A 21,941-nucleotide genomic window follows, 5' to 3' on the forward strand; every position below is an offset into this window, starting at 1 on the left:
ACTTCGTCTCTGATTTGTTCATTACAGCCTTTCACTGTTCCAAGGAAGCTCATTTTCGCTTGGATTCCTACATGAATGAAACTTAACTTCATCAGTTATTCTGTTATCGATAACATTTTCTGATCTGATTGTCTCTGCTCGTTCAAATGGCATTTCCTCCATTTTGTTAACTGAAATTTCGATAACATATTCGTCGCCCAACAGTTGCAGTCTATGTATAGCACACATCAATTTCTTTTCATCGTCAAATACAATTAACTGTTCGTCCCCAAAAATGCAGGTGTTTAAGGTTCCATACTGTGACGTCTGCAACCTAGGAAGTGCTTTGTACTTCTTCTCAAGCTATATTCAATGTATGAATTAAATAATGTCGGTAGTAAACTGCACCCTTGTCTCTTAGCCTGGTTCATGTCTGTCACATGTGAAATTGTTGCAACTGTTTTAGTGTCTGTTTACACATCTTTTAGAACCTCAACGATCTATTTGGGTTAACTTCGTTTCTCCAGTACGCTCTATACTATTTGCCTATTTACACAATCGAAGGCTTTAACTTAATGCAGATAATTGCAGGTAAGTAGTTGACTCTTAGTGTAAATTAACATCACATAATGAGCGCAAATAAAAGAGAAGATTCGGAAATCGATCAATCTAGTCGATCACACTCGTCAAGTATCTTTTAATTATCTCTCCGGAGCAATTTAAGGTGCAAGGAACACCCAAATCTAGCCCCAGAAAGTCAGATACCACACAGATTAATATCAAGAATCCTTAGGAAGTGAACTGGCGTGCGAAAGAGACCAATAAAAGAAATCCTCATTCATTCAATTTTCAAGTTCTTTTCTATGGTCTCAAATCCTTACTGAGTTGGGCTGACAGAAGATCTAAAGAAACTATCCTTCGGCACAGGTTCGTTTAGTCAGTATGAAGGTGTCACGAGAATACTCAAAAGTTGCAGTGGGATAGGAGGCTACAAGAAAGGTGTTATGCATTTTGGAGAATATACGTAAAATGGAAGATTGTGTTTCCAAACGAGCCGAAAAATATATAAATTCCTCCAGAAATACACCCCGCTTAAAAACCGCAGGGCGAATAGTGCGGGCTTACACCGAGATATATCGACTTTATTTCTTCCTTAGACAGTCCGAGAATTCAATACGAAGGGGAGAAAGAGACTTCTGGTATAGTATGTCTCATTTATCACACACTGCACTATGGGCAGTACAGAAATAAATGTTGATGGATCATTAGCTCAGACGGACAAGAAGCGAGGAAAGAATCAACCGTACCCTTGTCGAAGACACAATACCGGACTAATTCGACTTCGCCTTTGCGTCATATTGCTCGGCAACAGTTGCCCGGAAGTCTTATCAAACGGCAATCTGTAATTGGAGAGAGAGTCTCTGCTGTTATCTCGAGCATCAGTCTTCAGCCTGGGATGAGGTACAGAATGTCGGATGATAAGTTTAAAAATGTGTCCTCACTGAAACAAGGAACGCTGATTTCAGCAAACTGTCGACAGTATCTGGTACAAGAACAATCGTTCTGGTCTGCCAAGAGTGTTCTGTAATCTCGTAGTCGGGTAGGCGTGACGGATGTCGACTCTTAAGTATTTAATGGTCCGCTCTGTAATTTGTCTTGTGGCGAATTAAACGCTCAAGGTAAAGGTGAGTGGAGAAACTGGTCGCAGGCAAACAGATAGCCTTGAAGCTGCATTAGACGGGAACAACAACGTTGACTGGGTGTATTGTAATGGAGGGACAGTTTCTTCGATAGTGATTGGCGGGTCAATTAGTTTTCAGGTACATACCAATTTCAAATCCGCAATCCTTTCCGTTGTGGCCGAATAATAGTCTCAAAAAGTGGCTGACTCCTTCTTTCGTGAAATGTGGTGAACTGTTAATAGTAGGTAACTTGTCCAAGTACGTTCCGCCTGAGCACACTATTCTTCTTTCTTCTTTTGAATTTTGTGTGATTGCCTGTTACCCATATGACGTGGTACATTCTCATTATCATCATTATTCTTTTGTGTCACTGCACGCGTACCAATTTGACGACGGAGATAGCTGTGAATATTGCACAAACCATAATCCATGATAGAACAATATTTTAGTTACGCCACTGACGCGTGTTGAAAGTGTGTGTGTGTGACCAATGCTTTAGTTGTCATATTCCCATTCGGCTGACACGCCTCTCTATTTTCGTAAACAGCATGCCGACGAATCCAAGCATCGTCCCATCCAAAGCAGCAGGCAGACTAAAAAGTCACGAGCAAACTTCGACTGCTGCCGACATCCATGATCTTGCGATATCCTTATCGTGTTTTACAGTGGAGATCACCAGTTCGAGACCTGGATCGGGGCTGGGTGAGTGCCTGAAATTTTCCGCCATTGTTTGTATTCCGAAAATTATTGAGGACGACGTGAATCGATCATAGCGCTGATGTATGGAGAAAATATTAAGACGTGTGTGACTGCTTGGTTCAGAATAATAAATTGAGTGACAGCTATTGCTTTTAGACAGTTATCACAGCAAAAAACAGTCGGAGAATAAACTTGATCATGGCCTCTATTCCGTTTTCGGTTGCCATATCACTTGCTATTATCTCGGTTTCAGTTGCTACAATCAGTTTCAGGCAACTGTTGCGGTCAATAACTGACCAATTATGAATCATTTTCGTCATTCGGATTGTTTCTCTGTGTGGCGTGTTTATTTTACGCGACAAAATGTCCTAAAATAGTTGCGAAAGTGCGCAAAGAAATGATAATTATGTCCCGGCTGAGCAAACACAATTCTGCACGTTAAGAGCAGCGAGTAACTGTTTCCAGAACGGAATCGCCCAGCTGTTGCTGCTGCAGCCATATGCGCAGACAAATGTGAACCGACAACATCGTCGCCTTCTGTGCTCAACTGTCAATCACATTATTACTTTGATCGAAGTATACAAGTACTAATACAACGCTGTATGCCTCAAGTTTGCAAATATCAATAAAAAATCAAAAAAGCTTTGGATTTCTGGTATATCTACAGATCGCGTAAGACTGGGCACATTGGCGTCTTCAAGGGGAAAGAAGAACGGGGGGAGGGGGGGCACGAAAAACTTACCCATTCCCGGTATGTCCGACACAGACCTTTTTATATTAATTGCAAAATTGTGGTACACTTCTAGAAATTACTGTCTGGGATTCCATTACACTTCACTTCAGGTTAATTTTATTCTGGCATTACGTTACTGAGGTCGTTCAGAACTACTGTGGTCTTCGCTATTGTTATGCAAGATATCTTTGCTTGTCAAGCTGTTCACGGCAAAGTGTACTGTTTCCTTTCGCTCGATATTTGTTTCAGCGTCGTCCTACAATGAAAACGGGCGCACACATTTGCAAACTTTACAAAACGATGTCATACATCCCTAAACTCTTCTTTGCTGTTTCATTGTACATGTCATTATTGAGCTCCTAAAGGAAGTCAAACGTTTGAGGTACGGAGTCAGTCACCAGTTCGGTGGAAATTATCTTCTGTCGCTGACACAATAGCAGAAACAAGGTTGTAATAAGCCTGAGGTTCCAGGAAGGCATACCCCCTCTCCTTCCCTCCTTTTGCAAAAGTTAATCGGAACAGTAGTACATACCTTCTCTCCGTGCACAGCCAGCAGTCTACACCTGTGGCGACTTAAAAAAAAAACCTGTATTGTGTCGAAAACTTTGCTGGTGTCCATGGAACTTTGATGAAGTTTCTCTACCAAAGATAACAGTCCAAAGTACTGAAGTCGTTGGAATGTCCTGACCATGGAAAGATTTTGGAATATGTACTGTGTTCCGAGTTTATGAAACACCGCGAAGAGAGCTATGCATTGACACACCACTGGCACGGATTCAGAAAATATCGTCCCTGTGAAACACAGGTGGCTCTTTATTCACACGAAGTAATGAATGCTATTGATATAAAGATAGTAACTGTTCTCGAAATAACAGATACCATTGATGACCACGCAGATTCTCTAGAATAAATGATAACTAATTGAAACCCTCAGCTGCCGACAGGTGTTGTTGATGTACCTCGATAGGGACAGCTGAAAATGTGTGCCCCGACCGGGACTCGAACCCGGGATCTCCTGCTTACATAGCAGACGCTCCATCCATCTGAGCCACCGAGGACACAGATGGATAGCGCCACTGCAGGGTCTTACCCCCTTGCACGTTTCCCGTGAGCCCCACATTCCTAACTTTCCACAATCTACATACGTAATGTACCTAATAGATATTTGCCCATCCACTCATTACTCGTGCACACTAAGGTGACGATTCCGGTAAGAGTTCGGACAACCTGTGCGCATTCACACAGATTGGCTGCGTAGCTTCTCTAGAATAAATGATAATTAATTGAAACCCTCAGCTGCCGACAGGTGTTGTTGGTATACCTCGATGGGGACAGCTGAAAATGTGTGCCTAGGATCTCCTGGTGCCCGAACTCTTACGGAAATCGTCAACTTAGTGTGCGCGAGTAATGAGTGAATGGGCAAATATCTATTTGGTACATTACGTATGTAAATTGTGGAAAGTTAGGAATGTGGGGCTCACGGGAAACGTGCAAGGGGTAAGACCCTGCAGTGGCGCTATCCATCTGTGTCCTCGGTGGCTCAGATGGATAGAGCGTCTACCAGGTAAGCAGGAGATCCCGAGTTCAAGTCCCGGTTGGGGCACACATTTTCAGCTGTCCCCATCGAGGTATATCATCAACAACACCTTAATTATCATGGATGCTATTGACATGGGATTTCAAGATATCATTCCTCACCAGCAGCTTCTAATCAAACTGAGTGCCTATGGAGTATCCATTCAGCTGTGCGACTGGATTTGTCATTTCCTGTTAGAGAGGTCGAAATTGGTAATAATTGATGGGAAGTCATCTAATGATATCGAAGTCATATCTGGGATTCCCCAAGGATGTGTTACGGGCCCTCAGCTATTGTTATCGTACATAAACGACTTATGACACAATCTGAGCATCTCTCTTGGATTGGAGATGATGCCGCCGTTTACAGTGTACTAAAAGTCATCAGAAGATCAAAATGAATAACAAAGTGTTTAAGACAAGATATGTGCATGGTACGAAAAGTGACAGTGGACATTAAACAAATTAAAGAGTAACGTTCTTCACACGAGTACTAAAAAATTCCGTTAACTCTTGGTTACACGATAAATTACACAGACTTTAAGGCTGTAAATCAACAAAATAAGTAAGGATTACAATTACGAACAACTTAAATTGGAACGTTCGCATAGAAAATGTTGCGGAGAAGGCACGTATTACCGGCAGAGCACTTAGAAAATTCTAAAAATATACTACGCTGGTCCGTCCTTTTCTGGAGTATTGCAGTGCGGTACGGGTACTGAAAAAGTTCGAAGAAGGACAGCTCGTTTTGTATTATCGCAAAATACGGGAGAGTGTGTCACGGATATGGTGAACGATTTGGGTTGGCAATCAGTTAAACAAAGGTGTTTTTTCGATAAGTGAGGTCTTTTTACAAAATTACTATCACCAGATTACTCCTCCGAATGCCAAAACGTTTTGTTGACTTCCACCTACATGGAGAGGAATGATCATCATAATGAAATAAATCAGAGCTGGCACGAAAAGATTTAGGTGTTCATTCTTTCCCAAGTGGTATTTAACTGTGGGACGATAGAGAATTAGTCTGAAAATTGTTCTATGCAGTCTTTGCCAATCACTTAAGTGTTAACTGGAGTTTAATTATACAGGCTTAGATGAACTGGTCCTCCCCTACCTATGGATCCATCATCGTAGATATTAGCCAGTCCGTTTCCTACAGTGTCCATGAAATATGTTACTGCCCCATAATACATAAACGACCCGCTTCCTATTTCTTTTAGCAGTCCATTTTGTAAGAATGATGGATTAGCACTCGCTAGAGTTCTTTGAAGACAGTCCCTATGAAAAGTGCTAATCATTAAATTAAGAAAGGTGGCATCAATAATTATGCAGCATTCTAGAGCAATAATGAAATTAATACTATAAAATGATATACCTTTTCGGTATCATATTGATCTGTCTACAATAAATATTGAGATCTTAACTATCGGGTCGTTGTAATTAAAGTGCAGTTACTCACGGAGGTACAATGTGGACTGCAGTTATGGCAGCGAAACTTGGAAAATATGCTAATGCGATAATGAGTAACCGGATTACGCTGAAATAAAATTAGTTCCAATTGTGGCCACCAGGTGCAAATCCGGCGCAGTATACTGTTTGTATAAAGGTATGACATCCATAGTGACTTTTGACAACCCATAACGTTAGTGAACAGTATGGATATCGAGAAGAGAGACCGTGCACTGTTAGTGAAATTGCTTTATGAGAACAGCAGCAACTACGATGCTGCATTCAGTGAGTATCGCCGACTGAAAGTCTGAGGATTGGCCCGATGTCAGATAGCTTGAAGAAGATGATAACGAAATTCTAAGCCACGAGTGAGCTTGCTGTAGCATCTGGAAGAGGAAGGACCCCTATCCTGGAGAAAATTACTGACGAGGTTGCTGCTGCTGTAAGTGACCAGGCAGCACGTGCCCCGGGTAGTGCTGGTGCTCACGCAGTGTCACGAGAACTGTCCATCCCGTGGTCAACAGTACAGTAAAGTTTTGCGGTCTTTTTTACACTGGTACCCGTCCAAGATCCAGACGGTGCAGCAACTGAAACCTCATGGTCCGCAGCAACTTTCTGAATTTGCACTTCGCTTTCTGGCTTGAATCTCCATTGATGATATGTGGCTGGACAATATTCTATGGAGTGACGAGACACATTTTACACTACAGGATGCAATGGAAAAACAGAACTGCCGAATTTGGGGTACTATTAAGCAGCGCCTTGTGGACAAAGAGCCATTGCACTCGCCGTGTGTGTGTGTGTGTGTGTGTGTGTGTGTGTGGGGGGTGTGTGTGGGTGTGTGGGGGTGTGTGTGTGTGTGGGGGGGGGTGTGGGTGTGTGTGTGGGTGTGTGTGTGTGTGGGTGTGTGTGTGGGGGTGTGGGGGTGTGGGTGGGTGTGTGTGGGGGGGGTGTGGGTGTGTGTGTGGGGGTGTGTGTGTGGGGGGGGTGTGGGTGTGTGTGTGGGGTATGTGTGTGTGTGTGTGTGTGTGGTGTGTGTGTGTGTGTGTGTGCGTGTGTGTGTGTGTGGTGTGTGTGTGTGTGTGTGTGTGTGTGTGTGTGTGTGTGTGGTGGTGATCGGTGTATTCTCAAGCACCTTTATTCTCATTCCCTTCTTCTTTGAAGAACATACACCCAGAGGGCCTGTTAGGTATGCCGTGTCGTCTGCACTTTATCGAGCTCTCCTTGCACAGCATGGGATTCCTGATTTGGAAGAGAGCAACTGTGTGAAAACCACTGGTTTCATTCAAGATGTGGAACAACAATTCATATCAAACTTCCTGGCAGATTAAAACTGTCTGCCGGACCGAGACTCGAACTCGGGACCTTTGCCTTTCGCGGGCAAGTGCTCTACCAAATGAGCTACCCAAGCACGACCCACGCCCCGTCCTCACAGCTTTACTTCTGCCAGTACCTCGTCTCCTACCTTCCAAACTTAACAGAAGCTCTCCTGCAAACCATTCTGGAAACATCCCCCAGGCTGTGGCTAAGCCATGTCTCCGCAATATCCTTTCTTTCAGGAGTGCTAGTTCTGCATGGTTCGCAGGAGACCTTCTGTTAAGTTTGGAAGGTAGGAGACGAGATACTGGCAGAAGTACAGCTCTGAGGACGGGGCGTGAGTCGTGCTTGGGTAGCTCAGTTGGTAGAGCACTTGCCCGCAAAAGGCAAAGGTCGCGAGTTCGAGTCTCGGTCCGGCACACAGTTTTAATCTGCCAGGAAGTTTCATATCGGCGCACACTCCGTTGCAGAATGAAAATCTCATTCTGGGAACAATTCATATCGCTCGCCCAGTGAAAGATATGCTTGATGCAACTTTGCACGAACGTCTCATCTTCAGAGATTTTCCTGTTGCGTGATTTGAAAAATCACTTGATGTGAATCCATGTTGTGGGGCGGCGGATAGAATTATTATTGATATATAAAAGTTTGAATGTTGAATGTAGAAACACTGCATTTCCCGGCCGATTAACCATATGTGCGGCGGCGGGTGGAATTATTGTTGTTATATGTTCCTAGAATGTTATTTATGCTGTCTTTTGCCGTTCTCAACACTGGCTCTCTAACTACAATATTGGCAACCAGAAAGTGATTAGCAAAACGTGAAGCCTGTAATTAGAATTCCTAGTGCCCACTTCGTCTGAGAATACACTTATAGTTACAGCTTGTAGCTCTGAGGAATTTAGGAGATTGTCCGAGATTTATAATCAAAAACGATTTTCTAAAATAGTTGAGTATATTCTGAAAGTCACAGATGAAAAACAAAAGAATCTACACAACCTAAATAACAGAGGAGTTCAGAGTCTAATGCGCTGATTCAACTATAACTGTCCAACTTAAAATTTCAAATGAATGCTCGCCATAATTTGATGATTAGGTTCATCAAACGCCACGCTAAATAATGGTAGACTGTTTGTCCCGCGGCGGCACGTGAAAATACGACATACGCAAACTGAAGCTAGATAATTAAAGTCAACCCAGAATTAACACTTCACTCGAAAATGATTTCACGGTTATCTCGAGTATCTTAATACGGCATCCGAGGCTGTTTGTAGCAATGATACCGACGCGACGCGACTCCCGACACAGATGACGTGCTATTCAGCGTCTGGAGAGATCTGGGGCCTTGATTCCTCGCGCAGCGTTCTTATATATAAAGCCGCGGTGCGGACGGCTAAGGGAACGCCTGATCAAATCGGCTCTCCCGACTAGCCGCTGGGCTAGTAATGCACCACTTTAAGTCATTGAATAAAGCATAGCTTCTCTTGCTGATGGCCGATGAAGCTCTTAATTTAAATGAGCATTCAACACGCAGGTAAGTACTCATAATAGAAGTTTGACGTGGCTAAGTTAAATATTTTGGGCGAGAGAATTAATTTAATTACACTGCACGCAGTAGACGAGCTCTGAACTGGCCCTTTGGAGATACGCTATCGCTATAGTTTTATAGGTATTCAAATGAAACTTCTCACATCTTCATAGTTATAGCGGATCTCCAACCTACTTAAATATAAACATCCTAGCCGTATTTATTAGCCTACTTAATCTATCTTGCTTCCTTAAGTTTTAAGACAAAAACCAGAAAATCATGAATTTCCACTAAAATTTTAATTTGTGAAATCCAAAGTACTGCTTTTATTAAATTATTATGAAAGATGAATCTAAATATAAATTTTAAACTTTCTAGCTCTTTTCTGTTGCGCCAATGATTTTGACAGAAAAACGTCCAAATTTCGAAAATGGTTAAAGTTATCGAACTGATATTCAACACGTATTAATTTAGTATTACTCCTGACATGCTAGAAACATTTCAGGTTATTTATGTGATTTTTAAAGTATTGCGCAACATTTATGACGTCAGAGCTAGTTACAGCGGACTGGCTGGCACACAATGGAAAGACTGATGTGAATTTACTACAGCGTGAGTAGGCTGCTTCCCCACAATGTGACTTTTGGCTCTGGAGATATCTAAAAGAACACGTTTGCCTGGGACACGCTTGGTCTCTACCTGATCCGGAGGCTGGTATACACGAGCACGTTGGTCAGATTCCACCGGGACTACTGTGAGCAACTCTTCATCACGTCGTTTTATGGATGCAGCATCTCATCGACGTCTCTAGTGCTCATAATTAACAAATTATGTAAGCTGCGGCTAACAATAAAGTCAAAACTACCCGTTTTTCACTTGTTTGAACTTCCCAGCCCACGTTTCGCTCCTAATCTGTTACACACAGAAATATTCCTACATACGGGCAGTCACAGCGCCATATTTGCACCTGGTTGCCGAAATTGAAACTAACTTTTTCCCAACCTAAACCCGTTCCGCATTAACGCAGTAGCATATCTAGCATGTTCCCTGCCATACGGAAATTACAGCCCACACTGGATCTGTGAGTAGCTGTACATTAATTATAACCACCCATTATTAATCACTTCTACATCTACGTGATTACTCTGCTATTCACAATAAAGTGCCTGGCAGAGGGTTCAATGAACCACCTTCGTGCTGTCTCTCTACCGTTCCAGTCTCGAACGGCACGAGGGAAAAACGAGCGTTTAATTTTTTCTGTGCGAGCCCTGATTTCTCTTATTTTATCGTGATGATCGTTTTTCCCTATGTAGGTGGGTGCCAACAGAATGTTTTCGCAATCGGAGGAGAAAACTGGTGATTCAAGATCCCTTCGCAACGAAAAACGCCTTTGTTTTAATGATTGCCACTCCAATTCACGTATCATGTCTGTGACACTATCTCCCCTATTTCACGATAATACAAAATGAGCTGCCTTTTCGATGTCATCCGTCAGTCCTACCTGATGTGGATCCCATACCCCACAGCAATACTCCAGAATAGGGCGGACAAGCGTAGTGTACGCAGTCTCTCTTTGGTAGACCTGTTGCACCTTCTAAGTGTTCTGCCAATGAATCGCAGTCTTTGGTTTGCTCTACCCACAATATTATTTATGGTGATCGTTCCAACTTGAGATATTTGTGCCGGGCAGGGTGGCCGAGCGGTTGTAGGCGCTGCAGCCTGGAACCGCGAGACCGCTACGGTCGCAGGTTCGAATCCTGCCTCGGGCATGGATGTGTGTGATGTCCTTAGGTTAGTTGGGTAGTTCTAAGTTCTAGGAGACTGATTACCTCAGAAGCTAAGTCCCATAGTGCTCAGAGCCATTTGAACCATTCTTTAGGTTATTTGTAATTGTAATCACTAAGTATTTAGTTGAATTTACAGCCTACAGATGTGTGTGACTTATAGCGTAATCGAAATTTAGCTGATTTCTTTTAGTACTCATGTGAATAACTTCACACTTTTCTTTATTCAGGGTCAATTGCCACTTCCGCACCATACAGATATCTTATCTAAATCATTTTGCAAGTCGTTTCGATCATCTGGTGACTTTACAAGACGGTAAGTGACAGCATCATCTGCAAACAATCTAAGACGGCTACTCAGATTGTCTCCTATATCGTTAATATAGATCACGAATTCAAATTTATTGATTCAGTGATAATAAAACAATGGGAAGGCTGATACTACTTCCCCCAGGAATCAATTTATGTGAACGCCCATGAGTGCGCCTCTGTTGTAAGGCAATACGTAGCTTTTCCTTCATATATTCCGGACTTAAGTAAACGGTCTACAAGAACTGCGCCTGTCAAGAAAGCGCGCCGTGCAAAGAAAGCGAAGACGGCAGGTAAAGAAGTGTGCCGGTATTTATTAGCGGAGGCGAGCCGCGGCATAAGCAGGACGCGATGTGTCACCGCCGGCGGAAACAGCGCGTGCCCGGAATAATTGCTGTCGCCAGAGCGGCAGTGGCACGCCAGCGGTAGCGGCGCGCCAGCGGCAAGAATAACGAGCGACGCACTGACGCACTTTCACCCCCGCAGCCCTCGGCGGAGCGCCGCTGAGTTACGGCTATTGGAACGTCGCCACTAATCGTACGCGAGGCTCTCCCAGGGCCGATAGCTGAGAAGCGAAGAAAGCCTCCTCCGTAATGGTCCCCTCTCCGTCCCTAGTAATGCTCCTCGGCCCGTGTAAATAGGCAGCCGACGCTTGTGAGGGCCCCCTCCAGTTGTGAACGGCCGTAAAAAAGGAAGCGGCGCAGTTATTCCTGCTCTTAATGAGCCGTAATAATCGAGACCGGGACGAGAGGTCCGGAAAGGAGAAACGGCACGAAGCGGCGGGTGAGCGCCTTTAAGTATTGGCCATCTCAGCTTGAAGTCCTCTGCGCGAATTTCTCCACAGGGGTGTTTTGAATTTATTGCGGAAACTAACAGTAGGGTGCACTGTGCCTATTCACAGAAAAAATCAACTACTTATTATTCTAACTATGTCGCAAGGGCGATGATTGTCTTACTACGATTACAAATAATTTGTAGGGTATAAAGATTGATAAAAGAAAGTATTCCATATTTTGAGAGGGGCTGATGGTATGGACGACAACAAGGAATAAAATCCAGTAAACGTTGGCTCTGCAGTGCATAGCTTAAGAACTAAGAGCAAGTGTTTATCCGCGCTGCTCTAAAACACAGCTCTTCTACTACAAGCTCACTGCTATTACGAAATCTGCACAGAAGACCACAGGCTTAACAGATAAAAAAAATTTAAAAAATTGAAGACATTCTTTGTTCGATGTTTTTTCTTACGAGGATAATCTCATCAAGAATGCCGTTAAAATTAGAACGTGTAAGAACCGCTCTGTATTCTTTCCTCGATATCGGTGATGTGGAACTATAGTCATTCCTTCAAATGACGCGTGTTAGTTTTTTTCCAGCAGCGTGCAGTTGCTAGCAGTAAGAAATATTAATCTCCTTAAGAAATATGGAAGTCCATTCATAATGCAAAAAGCAAGCGTTATAACGCAAAACGACGGTGCTGTGGCACGCTCAACCAGCCTGTAGCCAATTCGAATATCGGTGTTGCAGAAAAGAACAGCAGCTTATCGCGAAATTGGTCGTTTAATTACAGCAGATCTAGATTTCAGCTACACTACTGGCCATTAAAATTGCTACACCACGATAATGTGCTACAAACGCGAAATTTAACCGACAGGAAGGAGATGCTGTGATATGCAAATGATTAGCTTTTCAGAGCATTCACACAAGGTTGGCGCCGGTGGCGACACCTACAACGTACTGACATGAGGAAAGTTTCCAACAGATTCTTCATACACAAACAACAGTTTACCGGCGTTGACTGGTGAAACGTTGTTCTGATGCCTCGTGTAAGGAGGAGAAATGCGTACCATCACGTTTCCGACTTTCATAAAGGTCGGATTGTAGCCTATCGCGATTGCGGTTTACCGTTGGTCGAGGTCCAATGATTGTTAGCAGAATATGGAATCGGGGGATTCAGGAGGGTAAAACGGAACGCCGTGCTGGATCCCAACGGCCTCGGATCACTAGCAGTCGAGACGACAGGCATCTTATCCGCACGGCTGTAACGGATCGTGCAGCCACGTCTCGATCCCCGAGTCAACAGATGGGGACGTTTGCAAGACAACAACTATCTGCACGAACAGTTCGACGACGTTTGCAGCAGCATGGACTATCAGCTCGGAGACCCTGGCTGCGGTTACCCTTGACGCTGCATCACAGACAGGAGCGCCTGCGATGGTATACTCAACGACGAACCTGGGTGCACGAATGGCAAAACGTCATTTTTTTTTCGGATGAATCCAGGTTCTGTTTACAGCATCATGATGGTCGCATCCGTGTTTGGCGACATCGCGGTGAATGCACATTGGAAGCGTGTATTCATCATCGCCATACAGGCGTATTACCTGGCGTAGTGGCATGGGGTGCCATTGGTTACACGTCTCGGTCACCTCTTGTTCGCATTGACGGCACTTTGAACAGTGGACGTTACATTTCTAATGTGTTACGACCCTTGGCTCTACCCTTCATTCGATCTCTGCGAAACCCTACATTTCAACAGGATAATGCACGACCGCATGTTGCAGGTCCTGTACGGGCGTTTCTGGATACAGAAAATGTTCGACTGCTGCTCTGGCCAGCACATTCTCCACATCTCTCACCAATTGAAAACGTCTGGTCAATGGTGGCCGAGCAACTGGCACGTCACAATACGCCAGTCACTACTCTTGATGAACTGCGGTGTTGAAGCTGCATGGGCAGCTGTACATATACACGCCATCCAAGCTCTGTTTGACTCAATGCCCAGGCGTATCAAGGCCGTTATTACGGCCAGAGGTGGTTGTTGTGGGTACTGATTTCTCAGGATCTATGCACCTAATTTGCGTGAAAAAGTAATCACATGTCAGTTCTAGTGTAATACCCGTTTATCATCTGCATTTCTTCTTGGTGTAGCAATTTTAATGGCCAGTAGTGTATTACATAGTCATCTTCAGCGCTTGTAACAACAGGTGACATGTTGAGTTCATTTTAGACAACTGTAAGCGCTAAATCTCGTGTATTGTTTACTACATGACACTTTGGTCTAATGTGAAATGTTCAAATGTGTGCGATTTCCTAAGGGACCAAACTACCGAGGTCGTCGGAACCTATACTTACACACTACTTAAACAAACTTCAACTAACATGTGGTAAGAACAACACACATACATTCCTCCGCCGGGAGGGGCCGCGCAATCCCTGACGTGGCACCACAAACCACGCGGCCACTCCGCGTGGCGGACTAATCTCACCTGTTGTTATATGCACTGAAAATGACAATGTAATAGCTGAAATCTAGATCTTCTGTATCAAAAGGATGGATATCGACTACAGTCCTTTTCTTCATTGTCTACATCCAACGATAGCTGTACACGACGGTGGTCACGTGGATTCCAATCTCATTAGAATCTGTGTGGTTGGATATGAATGGAAACATACAGATGGATCCTGATCGCCTGCTCATGTGCGAACTGTAAACCTCAGTGCATTACTTATGAAGTGTGGACGTAAGAGACTGTCGATAAACATGCCGTAAGGTAAAAGAATATGGTACAGGGCCCAGTCTCATTCTCTTCCAGCCACTTGTGAAAGACTGTTACATTAAACTGTACATAGATTCATAAGTATAAAAACTAGCGTACAATTAAGATACATCACATTATCTGCAATTAAAGGCAACGAAGTGCATGGATTAAAACCAGCTAGGGCGACAGAACTACGTGTAGCGCCCGACACCCGACGCAGTAAATTATCCACTCTTTCCTTTCTCCACTTGTACAGTTTGCAAAAGCTGCTTTATTAAATTTTCCTATCGACTTATATTTCGAGAAGTTTAGGTTAACTGCGCAGCAGTAACAGTAATCACATTACTCTCTTGCACAAACATGTTGGATCACTCTGCCCAATCAAAAGCAGTCACAACAGGCAATATGGAGTCAACCATTAGGCATCACAACAGCCACAGTTATTGTTAATTTTATGGTCACGTTACCGTCATCACTTACCTTAGTATTTGTTTGCTAGTTATCACAAGCTGCACTCACCTGAAATAAAAGAAACAAGCGTTAGCTTAAAGGCAATGCTGTTTATAAAATGATTCAAATGGCTCTGAGCACTATGGGACTTAACATCTGTGGTCACCAGTCCCCTAGAACTTAGAACTACTTAAACCTAACTAACCTAAGGACATCACACACATCCATGCCCGAGGCAGGATTCGAACCTGCGACCGTAGCAGTCGCGCGGTTCCGGACTGAGCGCCTAGAACCGCTAGACCACCGCGGCCGGCAATGCTGTTTATAGACAGCGATATTATGAAAAGGACACATTGCTACCCACAATATACACTCCCGGAAATTGAAATAAGAACACCGTGAATTCATTGTCCCAGGAAGGGGAAACTTTATTGACACATTCCTGGGGTCAGATACATCACATGGTCACACTGACAGAACCACAGGCACATAGACACAGGCAACAGAGCATGCACAATGTCGGCACTAGTACAGTGTATATCCACCTTTCGCAGCAATGCAGGCTGCTATTCTCCCATGGAGACGATCGTAGAAATGCTGGATGTAGTCCTGTGGAACGGCTTGCCATGCCATTTCCACCTGGCGCCTCAGTTGGACCAGCGTTCGTGCCGGACGTGCAGACCGCGTGAGACGACGCTTCATCCAGTCCCAAACATGCTCAATGGGGGACAGATCCGGAGATCTTGCTGGCCAGGGTAGTTGACTTACACCTTCTAGAGCACGTTGGGTGGCACGGGATACATGCGGACGTGCATTGTCCTGTTGGAACAGCAAGTTCCCTTGCCGGTCTAGGAATGGTAGAACGATGGGTTCGATGACGGTTTGTATGTACCGTGCACTATTCAGTGTCCCCTCGACGATCACCAGTGGTGTACGGCCAGTGTAGGAGATCGCTCCCCACACCATGATGCCGGGTGTTGGCCCTGTGTGCCTCGGTCGTATGCAGTCCTGATTGTGGCGCTCACCTGCACGGCGCCAAACACGCATACGACCATCATTGGCACCAAGGCAGAAGCGACTCTCATCGCTGAAGACGACACGTCTCCATTCGTCCCTCCATTCACGCCTGTCGCGACACCACTGGAGGCGGGATGCACGATGTTGGGGCGTGAGCGGAAGACGGCCTAACGGTGTGCGGGACCGTAGCCCAGCTTCATGGAGACGGTTGCGAATGGTCCTCGCCGATACCCCAGGAGCAACAGTGTCCCTAATTTGCTGGGAAGTGGCGGTGCGGTCCCCTACGGCACTGCGTAGGATCCTACGGTCTTGGCGTGCATCCGTGCGTCGCTGCGGTCCGGTCCCAGGTCGACGGGCACGTGCACCTTCCGCCGACCACTGGCGACAACATCGATGTACTGTGGAGACCTCACGCCCCACGTGTTGAGCAATTCGGCGGTACGTCCACCCGGCCTCCCGCATGCCCACTATACGCCCTCGCTCAAAGTCCGTCAACTGCACATACGGTTCACGTCCACGCTGTCGCGGCATGCTACCAGTGTTAAAGACTGCGATGGAGCTCCGTATGCCACGGCAAACTGGCTGACACTGACGGCGGCGGTGCACAAATGCTGCGCAGCTAGCGCCATTCGACGGCCAACACCGCGGTTCCTGGTGTGTCCGCTGTGCCGTGCGTGTGATCATTGCTTGTACAGCCCTCTCGCAGTGTCCGGAGCAAGTATGGTGGGTCTGACACAACGGTGTCAATGTGTTCTTTTTTCCATTTCCAGGAGTGTAGATGAGTCGCAGACAAGCACGACAAAGAGACCGCCACATTCACTAGCGCAACTCACACACACACACATGACAACTGACTCTGGCCGCAACAGCCAGAGCCAGTAGTCATGCGTGTGTTGTGCGCATGTGTGTGTGTGTTCTACCCAGAAGAAGGGCTTTCAGCCGAAAGCTAAATACTGTAATGGTCTTTTTGTTGTGCCGGTCTGTGACTTAACTCTTATCTACAGGATGTAACGAAAATGTACGGCACAAACATGTTACAACTCGTTTTCTCCAAGGAGTTTCAACGAGATCAGATTGTAAATTTTCACAGTCGGCATGTATGCGCAAACGTCAGTCCTCACACAAGTGTTGAAGCAAGTCACTAACAAAGATTTTCTGTCAATGTTTGGGCCGGCATTGTTTCTACTGTTTGGCGGAATCTCACTTTCCTGCAACCAGCTCCAGTAGACAAAATTATCTTAATTTCGTAGAGAACGTTCTACCTGATACGTTAGCAGATGTGCGTTTAGCTGTGCGAGAAAACATTTACTTCATGCACGATGGAACACCTACTCAATTTAGCCGGCCGCTGTGGAGGAGCGGTTCTAGGCGCTTCAGTCCAGAACCGCGCTGCTGCTACGGTCGCAGGTTCGAATACTGCCTCGGGCATGGATGTGTGTGATGTCATTAGGTTAGTTAGGTTTAAATAGTTCTAAGTCTAGGGGATTGATGACCTCAGATGTTAAGTCCCATAGTGCTTAGAGCCATTTGAACCATTCTGATTGTGTTCGAGAGACCAGTTATGGCTGGAGGTTACATGTAGCACGGTGTGATTGCAGTTGTTGAGAACGTTTCATTTGCCAGCTGTTATTATAAGGCTCAATGAGAAGAGTTTGCTGTCAACTCATTCGCGTTTCGTCCGTGTTCCACATTTTATTTTACACTAATTTCGAATAGTAAGCTTGCTGTGCATTGCGAAGGCCAGCTTGTATCCGTTCGCAAAGTGTCTTCGTGACTCCGTTGAGCCTGAATCTGGATGCAGAATTGCATAGCGCAAAGCCGATTTAAAATGTAGACTGTATGTGGTCTCAGTCGAGTGTATTAGAGAAGGCAGTTACTGTAACAAGACGTAACGAAAACCACAGTGCGAGCGGTATTGGCGAGACAGCGAGTGATGCACAAGGTGCAGACGCCAACGCACGATCGCAGCAACAGAGGCAGTGAAAAGGGGGTTGGAGGATGAGAAGGAGGAGATGGAGGAGAGAAGTGGGGCAGCCATTCTAGTGCCGGTGCCGGAGTCGGTGGTAACGGCTAGCGCGCAGGCTCGGGTCGTGAACCCTGCGGCCGGCCGTGTGGGAAGCGGGGCGGCCGGTCCACGGCCCACGGCGCTCTGGGTCAGCCCTGCCCCGGCCACAGGGAGTGTCTCGCGCCAGTAAAACGCCTGGCTGCGTTGATATTTCGGACAGGAAACCAGCATCACGCCGTGCGCACCTGGCTGCAACGGGACTCTACACCGGCATGGAATAGGGGAACCATACGTAAGAGCGCTGAGTTACTATCAAAGGGGAAAACAAAATCACGTTAGGCATATACACTGAAGAGCCAAAGAAACTGGTACATCTGCCTAATATCGTGTAGGTCCCCCTCGAGTGCCATGGACTCGACTAATGCTGGAAGTAGTGTCGAGGGAACTGACACTATGAATGCAGGGCTGTCCATAAAACCGTAAGAGTACGAGGGGGTGGAGACCTCTACTGAACAGCACGTTGCAAGGCATCCCAGATATGCTCAATAATGTTCATGCCTGGGGAGTTTGATGGCCAGCGGAAGTGTTTAAAGTCAGAAGAGTGTTCCTGGAGCCACTCTGTAGCAATTCTGGACGTGTGGGGTGTCGGATTGTCCTGCTGGAATTAACTGCACAATGGACATGAATGGATGTAGATGATCAGACGGGACGCTTGCGTACGTGTCACCTGTCAGAGCCGTTTCTAGATGTATCAGCGATCCTATATCACTCCAACTACACACGCCCCACACCATTGTAGAGCCTCCAACAGCTTGAACACTGACTTGATGACATGCAGGGTCATGGATTCATGAAGCTGTCTACATATCAACGTCCGTCAGCTCGATACAATTTGAAACGAGACTCGTCCGACCAGGCAACATGCTTCTAGTCATCAACAGTCAAATCTCGGTGTTAATGGGCCCAGGGCAGGCGTAAAACTTCGTCAAGCGTACACGAGTGGGCCTTCGGCTCCGAAAGCCCATATCGACGATGTTTCGTTGAATGATTCCCACGCTGACACTTGTTGATAGCCCAGCACTGAAATCTGCAGCAGTTTGCGGAAGGGTTGCACTCCTGTCACGTTGAACGACTGTCTTCACGCACCTTTAGCAACGTTCTTGCAGGATCGTTTTACTACCGCAGCGATGTCGGGATTTGATATTTTACCGTATTCCGATATTCACGGTACACTCGTGAAATGGTTGTACGGGAAAATCCCCACTTCATCACTACCTCCAGATGCTGTCTCTCATCGCTCCTGCGCCGACTATAAAAACACGTTCAGACTCACTTAAATCTTGATAAGCTGCCGTAGTAGCAGCAGTAAGCTATCTACCAACTGCACCAGACACTTGTTGTCTTATATAGGCTCCCCGACCTCAGTGCCGTATTCTGCCTGTTCACGTACGTCTGTATTTGAATACGCCTGGCTATACCTGTTTCTTTGACGCTTGAGTCTATTTATTAAAACAAAATTTACGTGTTCAGAAAACTACAGCGGCAGAGAGGTAATAGTTTTATTGAGCTTTTCGAAAATACAAAAAAACCGGAAATGAGCACTCTTCCGTTCACCAGCGCTTAAGAGTACGCAAAATATGGCAAAGAGTACACATTTAGCAAATGTCAGAAATGAACGCAGTATGCAATAGAGTATCAGAACATAATATCAGAAATTCTTACCTGTTTCACTTCGGAAACACAAGGTTTTTTTCAAACCACTTCTATGAGGTGTTTCTGATACCACTCTTAACACAACTACGTTAGTGGCGAGCTGATCAGTTTAGTCAACTGTAGGGGCACAAGCTGCGCTCTCTTTGGGACTGTGCACTCTTTAGTATATTTGCCCTAAGTCCGATATAGTTGGATCACACTTTTTCTTCAGCATAAAATTTGTGTATTTTTCAACTTTTTGTCTCCTGGCAGCATATTCGCATAGCGTGTGATATAAACTTAAGTACAATATGTCATTGAAGCACTGTCACTAGGATATACCAGATACGATAAAATGAAAATATGCACGACCGATCCATCTCATCTATGGATGTAAGCGTGATATGGAACATTGTACTGGGAGAGATAGATCATATAAAAATGGCTATATATGAAGAAAAGAGTCAAGTAAAATCTCATATTTTTGTTTGGAATATGTTGAATGAATAAAGAATTATACTATTAAATATTTTTGTCCAAAACAATTTTATCACTTTATTATACATTTTGATCGAACGTTGGCTTCTGTAATGAGTTGTTGGCTTTGTTAGAGCATTAGCCTGTCTTTCTCTCGTCACAGCAGTTACATTTATTACCAAATGTTGACGATCGTGAACCGGCAACATACTCGATTCAATCGTAATGTTTATTAGTTTCGTAATAGGTTTCACCACAGCCAACACATTCATCCACAGCTCTTGCATCACAGTTATTTTCGTAGTCTTCTACAACGTTGTACCTGATAAACATTGTAAGACAGAGCCTGCGTCATTCATCGATACTCTGCTGGTCATTCTGCAAATCGATACTGTGTTCTGACTCGCTACTTTCTTATCGTTACTTTCTTATAGACAACCGCATCGTCTGCGAACATTCTTAAACAGCACCCAACGAATCCGCCCGGCGAATGTGTGTCGAGGTCCTGTGAGCCGGCCAGTCTGTGGATGGTTTTTAGGCGGTTTTCCATCTGCCTCGGCAAATGTGGGCTGGTTCCCCTTATACCGCCTCAGCTACACTATGTCGGCGATTGCTGCGCAAACAAGTTCTTCAGGTACGCGTACACCACCATTGCTCTACCACGCAAACATAGGGGTTACACTCGTCTGGTGTGAGCCGTTCCCTGGGGGGTCCACCGGGGCTGAACCGCACAATAACCCTGGGTTCGGTGTGGGGTGGCGGAGGGGTGAAGTGGACTGTGTTAGTCGTCGTGGGGTTGCGGACCACTGTGGCTGCGGCGGGGACGGAGCCTCTCCGTCGTTTCTAGGCCCCCGGTTAACATAACATAATCATAATTTTCACTACGACAAGTAACTGAAATACCTCACTCTATTCTTTCACCGCTGTAGAATCTCCACGCCAGCATGGATAGCCCCCGATAAATGCAGTCTTCCTTTCAAGTCGGAAGTGCGGAACAGCACTACTTGACATCAGAACACAGACGGAATGGCGAATAATGTTTCAAACAAATACAGCATCGGGGATTGTAACCCACAAAAGCCACCCATATGTCAAAAAACTGACTCCACAAGGATGCAAAACCGCCTCAGCGACCGTGCAAAGAGGTTGTCCACGGAGCTCATATCTATTAATTGACGCTGAGAATAATAGACAAGCTTGAAGTATTACTAGAAGAAAAAGACAGGGTGATTTAAAATAAATGGGACAAAAAGAAAGTATTCTTGTGACTACATTAATGCTGATATAGACACAAGGTTAACTGTCACAGTTTAGATCGGTCACAATGAAACATTGGAGATTCTCTATTATTGTTCATAGCTGTCGTTAGTACTCAAAATGGTGGCATCCAAGATAGAAAAGGCGTATTGTGTCATACAATACGCAAAAATATCATCAATAATAGTCGTTTAAAGACATTTTCGGGCCAAGTTAGGTAAGGTGGCATCACACGGTCACAACATTGCTAGATGGGCAAAGCAATTCGAATAGAAGGGTGCATATACTAGGAGAAAACCACAGGGTGGCCGTCCGTCGAAAACTAAGTAGTGAAAAACATTCTTACGATCTACGAAAGCAGCCCCAGGAAATCCACGCGTCGTGTCAGCAGAAAAGTGAATGTGTCGCAATCAACAGTGCGGTGTACATTGCACAATGTCTTCAGTTCA

Source organism: Schistocerca nitens, chromosome 1 (assembly GCF_023898315.1).
Source record: "Schistocerca nitens isolate TAMUIC-IGC-003100 chromosome 1, iqSchNite1.1, whole genome shotgun sequence".
NCBI classification, from domain to species: Eukaryota; Metazoa; Arthropoda; class Insecta; order Orthoptera; family Acrididae; genus Schistocerca; species Schistocerca nitens.